At 36.8% G+C, this 13,838-nt stretch overlaps 2 long non-coding RNA genes across 2 annotated transcripts; both read left to right on the top strand.

The window, feature by feature from the left end:
• The first annotated feature begins 5,217 nt into the window (after nt 1–5,217).
• On the top strand, nt 5,218–9,530 carry LOC125491262. Its single transcript, XR_007268208.1, has 3 exons — nt 5,218–5,349; nt 8,336–8,544; nt 9,041–9,530. It is a non-coding gene; the product is annotated as an uncharacterized LOC125491262 (long non-coding RNA).
• Nucleotides 9,531–11,578: 2,048 nt separating this feature from the next.
• LOC125491234 lies at nt 11,579–12,937 on the top strand. The gene is made up of 2 exons (XR_007268199.1): nt 11,579–11,968; nt 12,539–12,937. It is a non-coding gene; the product is annotated as an uncharacterized LOC125491234 (long non-coding RNA).
• The last annotated feature ends 901 nt before the right edge of the window (nt 12,938–13,838 follow it).

Below are 13,838 nucleotides of genomic sequence, written 5' to 3'. Positions count from 1 at the left end.
GCAACTCCAAGACAAAGAGGAGCTCAAAGATGAAGTGAACAAGAAGGCTTTCTTGAGGCAAATGCAGGAATTGTTTAAATCTAGTTCGGAAGCAAGAAAGAGATGTCCCAATTGCAGTCTGAAATCGTAGTTAGCCGTACAACATATGAAATTATGAACTACTTATCCAAATTTTATTATTAAATGGAATATATGTGTGATCAATGTATTATTTTATTTGTGCTTGTAAGCAACATCTGATGAAAATGAAAAATGATCTATCCTAAACTTAAGCTAAAACCTATTAATATGGGTGAGACCATAGACTTAGTATATACTATATACTACCCAACTACCAAAGTCTATGGGTGAGACGGTACCAAGGACTTTGTATATATAGCAGGACTGAGTACTCGGAACCCAAAAGCGAGCCGAGCAGGAGGTGTAGTAAAGAGGCCGTTTGTCCCTTTCTAATAAGGTGACCAAAAAATTTGTGTTACGTGGGACTTTGGGGACTTGTTGTAACTAATAATATATTATTGTGATCAAAAATTGGGACCAAAAAAAAAATTGCTATATAGGTAGGACAGGTAGGTACCTAGATAATTTATGGATCATCATCATCATCATCAGCCAATAATCATCCACTGCTGGACATAGGCCTCTCCCAAGGAGCGCCACAACACTCGGTCCTCGACCTTCTTCATCCAACCACTACCCGCCACCCGCCTAAGGTCGGTAAGGTAATTTATGGATAATTCTACTAAACAATCGCTACCGTACGTCGTCAAAATCTCGTCACACTTCGGAGTTGCATAGAAGCGGGGTGCTTAGATAGCAAATGTAAATTATTTTGCGATTGTCAAGGACGGCGATAGTTTATATAGTAGATCATGATCATGACAAATTCAAATAAAAGACATTTATTTATTGAATTAGTTTTTATTATTCGGTAATTCTACCGTACGGAATAAAATAATAATAAAAAACGTAATCAACTTTTATACATATTTACATACAACTTTATATACATATAAAAAACAGGAATTACACGGCAGTGGTTTAAGCTGCGTACACACCGGGCCAACGAACGCCCAACGAACGCCAACGGTTATCCCAACGATGGATATTAACATAAATACAGGGCAGATTGCTGAAACGAAGGCCAACGCAAAACGTTCGTTGGCGTTCGTTGGCCCGGTGTGTACGCGGCTTTAGGAAAAGAATAGTTATGTATTTTTTGTTTTATTCAATAGACACTAGTGACCATTGAGTATGAATGGTCTGGAGACGAAATACGCAGACGTTCCTCTCTGCCGGGGTGGTAGGCCAGAAAGGCCCACCGATTTATAAAAACTAGTTGCAGTCTCAATTTTCACTAGACTCCTAGACTCAATCTAGTTGGCAAAGCGTTCGTTTCATAGAAAATGATTTGTTTACATACTACAATGACAGCTTGAATTCATAGAATATCCGGATCCCGGATTTGATCACAGATTTGGTCATGGTTTATTGTTATTAGCCGTTGCCTAGCAACCAATGTCAAAAAAATACAATAGTAATGTACCGGTAAGTAGATATGTATTGATCGACAAAAAAGGTCATAGTTAAAGGATCTTACAATTTATTTATTTATTTAGGTTTGTTTGAATTTATACAAAATATTGCTAAAGTGGTGAGGTTAGCCTTAAAGGTTGACTCATGAGACATTTTGTTCATCGACTTCAGGAAAGTCGAGATATTTGTACTCCCCATAGAAAAAAAACACGTAACGTACCAAGGTTCTATGGAGCAGCAAAAACATTTTAGTCGTAGAGCAAAAGTTGATTAGTTTGACCAGTAAATCACAAAATATGGTTACCTTTTTTGGAAGCATGTCATCTACATCCTATATTATGTGTGTTATTTATTTGTTACTTATCTATTGGTTTTTAGTTATAGTTAAGTTATATTCTGTTATATAATTAAATGCTACGTTTAATTCATAATTTCAAATAAGTATTTCCAACCCATGTTCTCGAATTCATCGATCACACTTATCGATAATTGTTACATCCATGGCAAGAAAGAATGACGACACTGTGTTCATAATTAAATGTCTCTTCGCATATCCCTTATTGCTAGGAATTAAAACTCATAATGACATGTCCCATGAGACATAATCAAGGTAAACGTATAATTTCCCCCCGCAAAAATTGGCAGACTTTTTTGTATCAAGAAAGATCGCTATGACGCTATGACGCTTCCCGAGGGTACACCCGAGTCCGCGTTGTTCTATGCGATGCGAGATGCGAGTGACTATGATGTCGACAGGAGTGACAGAATCGATATTGCGCCGGCTTTCAATAACTGTCGGGAGTTTGCTGTATAGAAGTCTTCTGTTTTGTAGTGAAGGCCACATACCTACAATGGAATTTTTTGTTATGTTTTGTGTCACCGGGACAACATCTAGCCATATTTTATTCTGATCTTCATTATTCGGAAATCTGTCAAAGAAATTATTTTTTTTAAATCTATTTTTATTTAGGGACTTTGTTTTCTATAGAAAAGTTAGTATTATTTTTCTTTTTACCGTCGTGTCGATGAATAATAAGTTCAATGTGTAAAGAACGAGGGTAGGTAAAGGCAGCGTCATCAGTGTAGGAAATTAGTGATGGGGCAACCTGCATCAATAGTTTAATAAGTGCTTGTTGTTGTCCGCACGAGCCTCAAATAATTAAGTACTTACCTATAGTGGTTTGCAATGGAAACCAGCAATCATGTAAACAAACCAAATTGTCACGATTACTCCGTAATCACATACATTTTCGATCAATTTATGAACATAGTCTGATTACAACGAACACACCATTGTTTTCACATTATCTTCAACACGATTTAACTTGTATTTATAAGTTAAATTTGTTAAAACATTTGCAACGTAAAAATTTCGAAGTATTTGACAAGCTGTCATCTTAGTTTTTTACTCATCGAACTCTATAAGTCATTGAAAAGTTAGTGTTGTTCGTAATCTGAAGTTATCTTTTATTTTTAATTTAATAAATTATTTTAATTTAATATTATTTGAATACAATTTTAAAAAAATTCAAGAGCTTAATATAATTAACCAAAACGAAAAAAGGAAGAGGAAGAAATGAAAAAGCTCGACGGCATTTTAGACATGGCAAGCGATGACATAGTGGTTCCATTTATAATTACGGTCACCGGCGACACTTATGTACCCGTATCACGAAAAACCGCAGCATATTCTATTCGATAGTCTATTCGCAAGTGCTGTCAACCTGTCAACAACAAAATGGCGGTGTATAGATTTGCGAAAGTTTGACAGCTATCATTCCATAGGTCATTGTCAGAATAATATTATGTACTCTGTGGTCATTCTTTTCGAAACTCATTCGAAAGGTAAAAAGTGTTCGAAAGTGCTGTCAAGTTGACAGTAGTCGCACTCGCATTCGATTCTATTCGTTAGCTCGAATTTTCATGATACGGGTACTGATAGTGATGATGACGAAGACGAAGATTTAAATTTGTTTTAATAAACACTTTTTTTTATATATAATCAGTTTTATTTTATAGTCTATGGCTTATATATTTAGGGTCTGTTCCACAATGTCTGGTTAGTGGCTACCTGACGGATAAAATACATGCTGTCACTTTCTGTTATTATTTTTTAGACAGTGACAGCATGTATTTTATCCGACAGGTAGCGACTAACCAGACATTGTGGAACAGGGGCTTAATCTAATTAGAACACTATGACATCACTATGGGCATAAACAATACGCTGTCAATGTCAGTCCGCCATATTTGTTTACATGATTGTTGGTTTCTATTGCAAACGACTGTAGTTACTTACTTGATTTTTATCTTTATTAACTGACTTTGAAAAAAGCAGGAGGTTTTCAATTGGTCTGTGTGTGTTATTTTTTGTTATAGCGACGTGTTGGCAGTTCCCTTGGGTATGGTGCCAAAACAGCAACCGTTATGGTTATTCGTATATTGTTATGGTTTAACAGTTTTACGTACCGTCCGAAGCACAAAATGTTCTAGTCATTTTATCAGTCACGTTCCAGATATAATAAAATATTTGTTAAGTACCCTTTATTTATACTTATTTTAATATCCGTTGACCGTTGGATTTGTCGGGACGACTCCATTTATTCAACAATAGAACATGTCGGAACATATCCCTGAATATAGGCATTCTTGGTAGCTGGATACCTACCTACCTACTGTTGTTTTTTGCGTTACTATTCCCGTCAGCCAGATGAGATGAGATTTTTTTTTCATAATGTCGTTTCTGTAATAAATTTGCGAATGCCTGAAATAGCCTCCAATGTAAACTTTTTATTGTATCAACAGGTTTGAAACACCTTACAGCTTACAGTCCATCTATAAAGTCATGAAATCGGAAATGGATTCTAATCCCAACTAATTATCTTGTGTTTGGTCGATTATAGACCTTTAGGTACTTAAGCACAAATCTGTTCGAAAGAAATTAGGTAAATACCTACCTTCATTGACATTACAAATAAGTATCCAAATTTTTTATCTTTAAGTAATTAAGTAAATAACTTACAATGGTAAATAGACTGCAAAATCGAAATCTTTATTTTCATGACTATAGATGGACTTAAAAACTCTTTCCGCGTGCCACCATCAGTCCCATGGTCCCATCACTATTGAAGTGGGGATGGGTGGCTTGGCATCGTCCGGCAAGGCTGGCCACGTTTCCTTCTTAGGGTGCTTTTCCACCAGAGATGTGCTATGCAGCTATGCTGCGAAGATGTGATATCTACGCTACGAAAATATGTGGCCGTTTCCACCAATACTACGCTAGGTAGCTGTGCGAGGAAGATGCGCTACGAAGATGCGCCGCCGCAAAGTAGCTGTGCGAGAAAGATGCGCATCTCGAGCTATGCTATGTATCGATAGTAGGGAAACGACGGGGGCGGCGGCGCCATAGCTACACCACTCGCGATGGTCCATAGCACATATCCATAGCACGCATCCATAGCACACATCCATAGCACGCATCATTCCATACAAAAAACATATCTTAGTTGAATCCGTTTCCACCAGTGCTAAGCTATGTGCACCAATAATTATGATTGGTGGATATCAAACGCATCCATAGCATCGTAGCATAGCACATCTCTGGTGGAAAAGCACCCTTTCCCTGGTTGACCGCGGCGGCGGGCGGGCGGCGCAGCGGCTGCGGCGGCGGCGCGGCTTTCACTTGGGATACCTACTAGGGAAAGGTAATTTAATTAATTGTTATATAATAAATGCACTAATCAAAAAGATACAGAAACATCACATACCTACTTATATTATATCAACGTCATCTAGGCGCGCTGGAAGCAACAGGTAAGAATTGAAACTTTTCTTAATTATTAGGTAGTTTATTAACAATTGTTACAATAATTCATGTCATTCCAACGAACCTATTTACCCAATACAGTAGGCACTTGTGTTTTATATTCGCAGATCGATACCGAGTAATTATTTCATACTTACCCTCAATTTTATTATTTGTTGCTTATAAATGAAATGACTGACTTTACCAATTTTTTTCCTAGATGTATACTTACGTATTAAAGGTTGCATTAAAATTATAATGCAAGCCATAATTTATGTAGGATTGCCGTTTGCCTAACGTAACGCTATGCGGTACTGTAATGTAGGCAGGTACCTTTCTGACTACCCTCAAATTGTCGTAATACACTAGCGAGCAATGAAATAGTTAGATTTACAAAATTTTCGCCACTAAATGGCTTACATTTTTAGTAAGTAGGTACATTTAATAATACTTTAAACACAATATTTACGTTTTTGGTTGGCCTTGCATATTGCATATAAATAAATACACTCACAGGCAATGAAAAATTATCACTCACAAAAGGCCGACACCAAACAACTTCAATTTTTTCAAACATTTAATATAAAATTTGAACAAAATACTAACGTTATTAGTTGGTAATATCCTGATGCTCTGTTAAATGTACTTCAATGTTGCAGAAGGCGTCGTTAAGCTACCCATTTCCGTTTATGAGTAATTTGGTGCTTTTCTCAATGGAACTATTTCATTGCCCGTGAGTGTATTCTGATGCGCAGTTAACCGTTATAGGGTATGTAGTACATCAATATTGCAGACATTATCATCGGCGTCATTAAGCTAGTCTTTCCCGTTTAGGAGTGATTAAGAGGTTTCTCACTGGAACTTTGCTCGCGAATGAAATGAAAGTAGAATCCTAACTAATATTATAAATGCGAAAGTAACTGTGTCTGTCTGTCTGTCTGTTACTCTTTCACGCCAAACCTACAGAACGGATTTGAATGAAATTTGGTATACATACGGTCTAGACCCTGGGGAAGAACATAGTCTACTTTTTATCCCGGAATTCCCACGGGAAAAACCTTTTTAAGGCGAAGCGAAGCGCGCGGGAACATAGATATACAGGGTTGCCCAAAGAGTGACGTCCAGAGGAAAATGTTTGATTCCTTAGGTCAAGGGGTAGCCAAATCACCCCCATGTATGTTCAGCAATTTTTAGTAGTTCAGGAGTTATGATTTTTTTAACTAATTTTCTACGAAAATCGACCTCAGTGGATCAATTATGTTTTATTATTTTTTTGGATATTTTTTTTAAATTATTTTTTATTTTTGTGTCATCCTCTTAAGTTGTTCTTTTAACCATAAAAGTTTCAGCTTCCTAGCTGTAATGTAAGTTAGTTATTTTTATGTCGAAAGTTCAAATTATATCATCGAGCTAGACTGCTCTGAATTTTCTACTTGAAATTAAAAATTGAAATAGATATTCTCATGGCCCCTTATTAATTTTAAAAACTCCGCAAGGTTCCAAAATAAAATAAAAATAAAAATAATTTATTGCTTAATGGGGTATTATTTGCAGAAAACAGCCTTCAAAGGTACTTGGGTGGAAATTACCTAATTAGTAAATTGTTTCAGAAAGTTGAAAGATTCTTGTTATGTCATTACTAAGGACTAATTCAGTTAGAAAAAAAAAATATTTACTATTTTTTTTATTTAAGTTACATTTTTGAATGTAAATTCTTAGTAAAATGTTTAAGTCTGAGTTGTAAGATTTATGAGATAATTGTATTATTAATACTAAGTAAATAAACTCAAATAATTATTTTACACATTTACTCACAATAAATTTTCAAAATGGCGACCTCCCACAGCAATACACAACCTACATCTACGCAAGAAATTTTCTTTAAGTCGCCTATACGCTTCTCTGTTTCATTCAGATGTCACTTTTTGACAGATGTCACATTTTTGAGAAAAGTTACTTTTTTGACATGTTTAACTTTTTGACAGATGTCATATTTTTTACATTTGTCACTTTTTTGACTTAAAGAAAATTTCTTGCGTAGATGTAGGTAGTGTATTGCTGTGGGAGGTCGCCATTTTGAAAGTTTATTGTGAGTAAATTTGTAAAAGAATTATTTGAGTTTATTTATTTATTATTAATAATACAATTATCTCATAAATCTTACAACTCAGACATAAACATTTTACTAAGAATTCACATTCAAAAATGTAACTTTAATAAAAAATAATAGTAAATAATTTTATTTTCCCTTTAATTTTATACATTTTCTAACTGAATTAGTCCTTAGTAATGACATAACAGGAATCTTTAACTTTCTGAAACAATTGACTAATGAGGTAATTTCCACCCAAGTACCTTTGAAGGCGGTTTTCTGCAAATAATACCCCATTAAGCAATAGTTTATTTTTATTTTAATGTAATTTTGGAACCTTGCGGAGTTTTTAAAATTAATAAGGGACCATGAGAATATCTCGTTCAATTTTTAATTTCAAGTTGAAAATTCAGAGCAGTCTAGCTCGATGATATAATTTGAACTTTCGACATAAAAATAACTAACTTACATTACAGCTAGGAAGCTGAAACTTTTATGGTTAAAAGAACAACTTAAGAGGATGACACAAAAATAAAAAATAATTTAAAAAAGTTATCCAAAAAAATAATAAAACATAATTGATCCACTGAGGTCGATTTTCGTAGAAAATTAGTTAAAAAAATCATAACTCCTAAACTACTAAAAATTGCTGAACATACATGGGGGTGATTTGGCTACCCCTTGTCCTAAGGAATCAAACATTTTCCTTTGGACGTCACTCTTTGGGCCACCCTGTATATACCTACTCACGAAGTACGTAGATGCATAGATTTGTTAAACTGTATTGTTATTGAAAACATATTAGAATATTTAATTGTTTTTCGTATCCTTAATATTTCGAAGCGTATCTTATTGTATTTATGAACAAATTGCAATTTTAAAACGCCTACTTATTTTTGCAGTTATTTCCGCTATGGAAGCCGCCTAAGTCGCCACCGCCCGCCCCGCCGCCCGCATACGAAACCGCCCCGCCGCTCCATTGACCGCTGTTGCTCCACTGACTGCTGTAGCCACCGCTGACTGCTGTAGCCACCGCTGACTGCTGTAGCTACTCTTCCGCATACTTCGGACTCTTCCGCCTACGATCACACCCTATATTGAACACTGAAAGGTTCGTACCGCCATTCTTATATGTATACTTTCTACATAAGTACATAATGCTCACGACTCACGACTGTAATCCCCGAAGGGGGAGTCATGTAACTGCAAGCGAGCCACCCGCTTTACCCTATGCCCTATTCATTTGTATACCTACTGTTACGTGATACGTCGCGAACCGTATCGGCGATTTTGAATGAGCACAATGTGCAGGTTTCATCACGGTGTTTTCCTTCACCTCTTACGGTGAAGGAAAACGGTATGTGGTATAAATAGAATCTAGTTAAATATTTATTTCAAAAGAATTCATTCGTAGGACATAGGTACCTATACCTACTTAAATGGCAGGATTTGAACAGACAACTTCACGAATGAGAGCCAATATCTGTTCCGCTATGAAACCGCGACTTCTTACACTTTCTCTTCTTTAAATTTGGGCATCCTCTCGCATACCCTACTATTTCATTCCAGTGAACATAATCTAAATATATGTTTTTTATTCTTTTCAGCTTAGTTTCCAAGAAAATTTATTCCAAGTATGAACTGGGAAGCTAAACACAGTGTCTATAAAGCCCGTCACAGACTTAGTGTTAAGTAAGTTAGTGTTAAGTTGTTAGTAAGTTAGTGTTAAGTTAAGTTACTATAGAAACCTCAGAATGGAAATAGAAAGACTTATAAAACGATTTCAGTTTGTATTTTTGTATTTAACAAATTTTCTTTTAAAAATAAAAAAAATAAAAATTCATTTTTAACAAATAGGTACTTAGGCAAAAGTTTGCGGGGCATTAGACCGGAAACATCAGTCAATTTACGCAGTATTCAATTACATGATCTTATGCTATCGCCCCACTTGGCTATTCGTATCTGCCAAAACTTCTATTGGCTATATTTGTGAAATAAGCATTTCATAGGCAAATTCGGCATTCGATTATGTACACTAAACTTCTCTCCTCTCAGCCTATCGCACTACCAACCACTTTCTCGACATCACCAAAGGTTAACTGGTAGTGAATGCTACTAGCATTGAGTTCGCCTTTGTACAATGTTTTTATGTGCAATAAATTATTTATAATAATAAAAATAAGACTCCTATGACATTTGATTGACAGACAACGAACAAATGACAAATAATATGTATAGTGCCACAAACTTATCTGTTCCGGTGAGAGCGAACTAAATTGGTCCATACCTCATTACTTACTGTACTAATGAATTTCATATTGACATAGATTATATGGACCAATTTAGTTCGCTCTCACCGGAACAGATAAGTTTGTGGCACTATACGAATTTTGACAGTTGTCATAGGGCTCATGGTATATTTTACAAAGTAATTGTATAAATTTTGTATACCTATTTATATTTAGCAAAATATCTAAAGGAAATCTATTTTTGTTAAATCTAGTCACCATAATACTTGTCAAGACAAACCCTTCAGGTTTAATGGCACGTTAATTTAAAAACCTAACTATGTTACACAATGTTTAAAAATAAAATAATAAAATATCACCTTGGGAATAAATAAATGTTTATTCAATATTTTTGTTGTTTATTTAGTCTGCCTATTCACTTTTGCTTCGTTAATCGATTATTAACAGCCTATAAAATAAATAAATCCTGCAAACACTAATTAAAAAGGCTAGTTAAAATATTCAGCATTTTAAAACATAGGTACTTCTATTTTTTTATCTCAGTCTACGAATTACAATACCCAACTAATACACTAATTGGTATTGTTGTTGTTCATAGAGCTCTTTATAACCATTTAACCATAGGTATACATAATAAGTCTTCATTAACTGCTCATCATCATCAATTCATCATCATCATCAACGCGTAATCGTCCACTACTGATGGAAATAGTCGCCTCCCCTAGGAGTGACTCCATCCTCGACCTTTCTCATAATCCTCATCTGGCCTCTATGGCCTGGCTAACCCAGGTACTCTGTGAGAGTAGGAGTAGACCAGGTAGGTCTTGGATCCAGCGGGACGGAGGGCGTCCAACGCTGCGCTGCCCTGTTCGTGGTCTCCACTTACCGCCTAACCGGTTATCGGTTTGGCATATAGTACCTATGCCCGGCCCACAGCCACTTCAGCTAGCAGATTTTAAAGCAGCGCCTTCACTTGACGCACCGCACCCGAGCCCCGAGCCGTACCGTTCCGTGGACAAATCCGTCATCGCCCACACACTACACGAGTCCCGAGTTGCAGTCCAGTCGATTGTCAACTTTATTGAACCTTGCACAAGGCACATAACCTATTTGTCACGCGGCGCTCGCTGGGTAGTCGACGAGCGCCGCGCCACCTACCCACCTACCCATTCACACGTTGATTAGTCCGCAGACTTGTCGCCACAGCGACATATCCGCCGGATTGGTACTGAATGTGGGCCTTAAGAGCTTCGGGGTAATGGTAATGCAGTTGCAGAGGTAATGTGCTTCGGGGAGTCCGATTGTCCCCATTAGAGGGGTCTTATTTCTTCTTATTTTTTCCTTTTTCAGCTTCGTACTTATTTATACTTACATACCTAAATATCAAAGAGATAATCTTTAAACATTCATCCATCCATACGTACTACTTCCATGTTTATACAGGATGTTTCAGAAAGGGAATGCTAAGCCGAAACCTACATGTGCAGCATGGTATATCTAAGCCCGAAACTGAAATCAGAATTTAAAAATTTGCGAGAAAAAAACATAGAAACTATGTTGGTTACGTGAATGAACGTACGTACTATGGAGAATGACTCTTTTTTTTCGCGAATTTTGAAATTCTCATTTCAGTTTCGGGCTCAGATATACCTTGGACGGTACTTGGACCTTGAACGGTACAGTCAGCCCCCCCGGCCACATTAGCTTATAGAAAGGCTGGTCTATAGTGTATTCAGAAGAAGTAATACATGTTTGTTGTATGTTGTATATGGAGGTTGTATGAAGAAGGAAAGTCTTGGGAAAGTCAGAATAATAAACTATAGAGGAATTCATAGACTAGGCTACTTCCATTACTTCCACTATGGTTATCAATGGTTGTTGTCATGTGCACTGAGGAAAAAAAACACTAAGTCATGTGATTAATGTTATTATTCTGAGAATAAGTACATCAAGCAATTTCTAAAGTCCCAAAAATCTACAAAATTCTTCAGTGAGAAAATATAAAAAACTACTTTAGTTACAAACCTTACTTTACACAAAAAAAGGGCAAAATGTTGAAAGCATCCAACGAATTCCGACCGTACTACATCCTAATACGTAAGGAGGAGGAGAAAGGGGACGCGTTCGCCCGCATCAACATGGAGCTCAAGAGCACTGCTGTCCCGGAGGCCCTCCTTTACAACCCCTTCGTGAAGAAGACTGTGTCCACGCAGACTTATCCCAGCACCCTGGTGCCAGCCGCGCCTAGGAAGGCCTGCTGCTTCTATTGCTCGTAGGGGCTTTATGGTAGGCAGATGCAGTTTTGTGTGTTTCTCTAGTTCGTTAGCTAGATGATATGTCTGCCGTCGACCACGCTTTCACATAGCTTAGGATTGCTCATGAAAATTTGTTAGGCGCTTTGTTACAAGTACAGAAGTATAAAGTTGTAGAAGGAACCTTCATGTCATAGTTATTTATTATTCAGCATCACATAGCTATTAGGTGTAAACATAAATACTATGTAAATACCAATTTGTATGTGATAAAGGTTCGAAAATACTACTTCCACTAGGTATAAGTACAGACGGTTGGATGTAATAGTGATACCATGGCCACTTGCTGATCACGTCGCGTGACCGATGTCACGGCTAGTCTGATCTGGACCGTTGACCTCACCTGGCTTACTAGATGAACGGACAACTGATTAGGCATAGGCATTCGAAATTTGGAACAACACATATTGAATTGGATTCACTAGAATAGATGCGATAGCATCTCCTCCATACTGATACGAGGCTACCATTATACTCACCTGCATACCTACCATTTTACCAGCTGTAAAGGATCTTAAAACTTCATAAAAACCCACTCTTCCAGCCAACTATGCCAGCCACCGCCTTGGTGAAGACCCGCCCACACTCCATGATCCTCCCCGCCTGGCTGTTCCCTCTCGCAGGCCAGTTCTTCAAGATCTACTCCGGAGGAGGAATCTGCCTCAAACTGTGCCTCCGCGCAAGAGCTCCAAGGAACCTCTACCTCTATACGCGACACGTGTACAGAGTTTTAGCCATCTACTTCCCGGTCTATCTGATAAATGAGGTGGAGAAGTGTGAGATGTATTGCGGGCTGAATAAGTGCAAGTGTGAGGGCGTCAGGAGGTCGGGTACTAGGTAGTCAACGGTTTCCTTAGTCTTCGATGGTTTCCGATTCAAAAATATACTTACTATTTTCTTTATATTAAATCTACCAACGATTAATAAAATTAATTGAAGCATACTTAATTTCATATTTATTTACTAGAGCTTACTTTGTGTTTAAGTATTTTATAAATATCAATGGACCAATATCCATCTTTACCACCTAGTACACACTTGATAGATATGTACTTACCTAAACTATTACTATGTAATAGATACATATTTAATAAGGTATAATATCTGCCAATTACATAAGTACCTTTTAAGCAGGTAAACATCAGGTTAATCTATGTAATTAATCGATAATGATTTAATCAATATTCGAATTACACGTTTTAAAGATTGGGATCATGTTTAAATTAAACGTAGCACGGTAGCTAAGTACATATATTTTATATAGCTAGTGGTCATCAGTGACAGATTCCTTGAAGATAAGATTTTATCGAACTAGCAACGAGTTAAAGATATGATTTTTTCAACGCAGGAGGTTCATAATTTAATAATCGTAATCAGATAAATATTACTGTTGGACATTATGTAGACCTCACTTATGCAAATAATCATAGTAATGGTCTAAATATGATGGTCCTAAAAAATAGGTACCTATTAACATGATATACCCTGTCAAACGTATTGTGGGACGCCCTCCCGCTAGATGGGGTAACGACTTGCGAAAGGTGGCTGGTTATGATTGGATGCGGAAAGCTAAAGATGCCATCCAGTGGCGTGCTTTGGGAGAGGCCTTTTTCCAGCAGTGGACTGCTATAGGCTGATGATGACGACCCTGTAGATAAACAACATACTCAAATAAAATCTTTTTTTACCTTTGTATGAGAGATCTAATGCTATTGATCACGAATCGTGATATGAGCTGACAGTGATTGGATTTCGGGAGCATGTTATTTATGCCTTATTATATTTTACATGACGATTCATAAGTAGATAAATACATAAGTACTGCATACAGGCTCTAAACTAAC

The sequence above is a fragment of the Plutella xylostella genome, chromosome Z, assembly GCF_932276165.1.
Source record: "Plutella xylostella chromosome Z, ilPluXylo3.1, whole genome shotgun sequence".
Classification (NCBI taxonomy): Eukaryota; Metazoa; Arthropoda; class Insecta; order Lepidoptera; family Plutellidae; genus Plutella; species Plutella xylostella.
The sequence above is the reverse complement of the archived record's forward strand: the minus strand, read 5'-3'. Positions and strand labels throughout refer to the sequence as shown.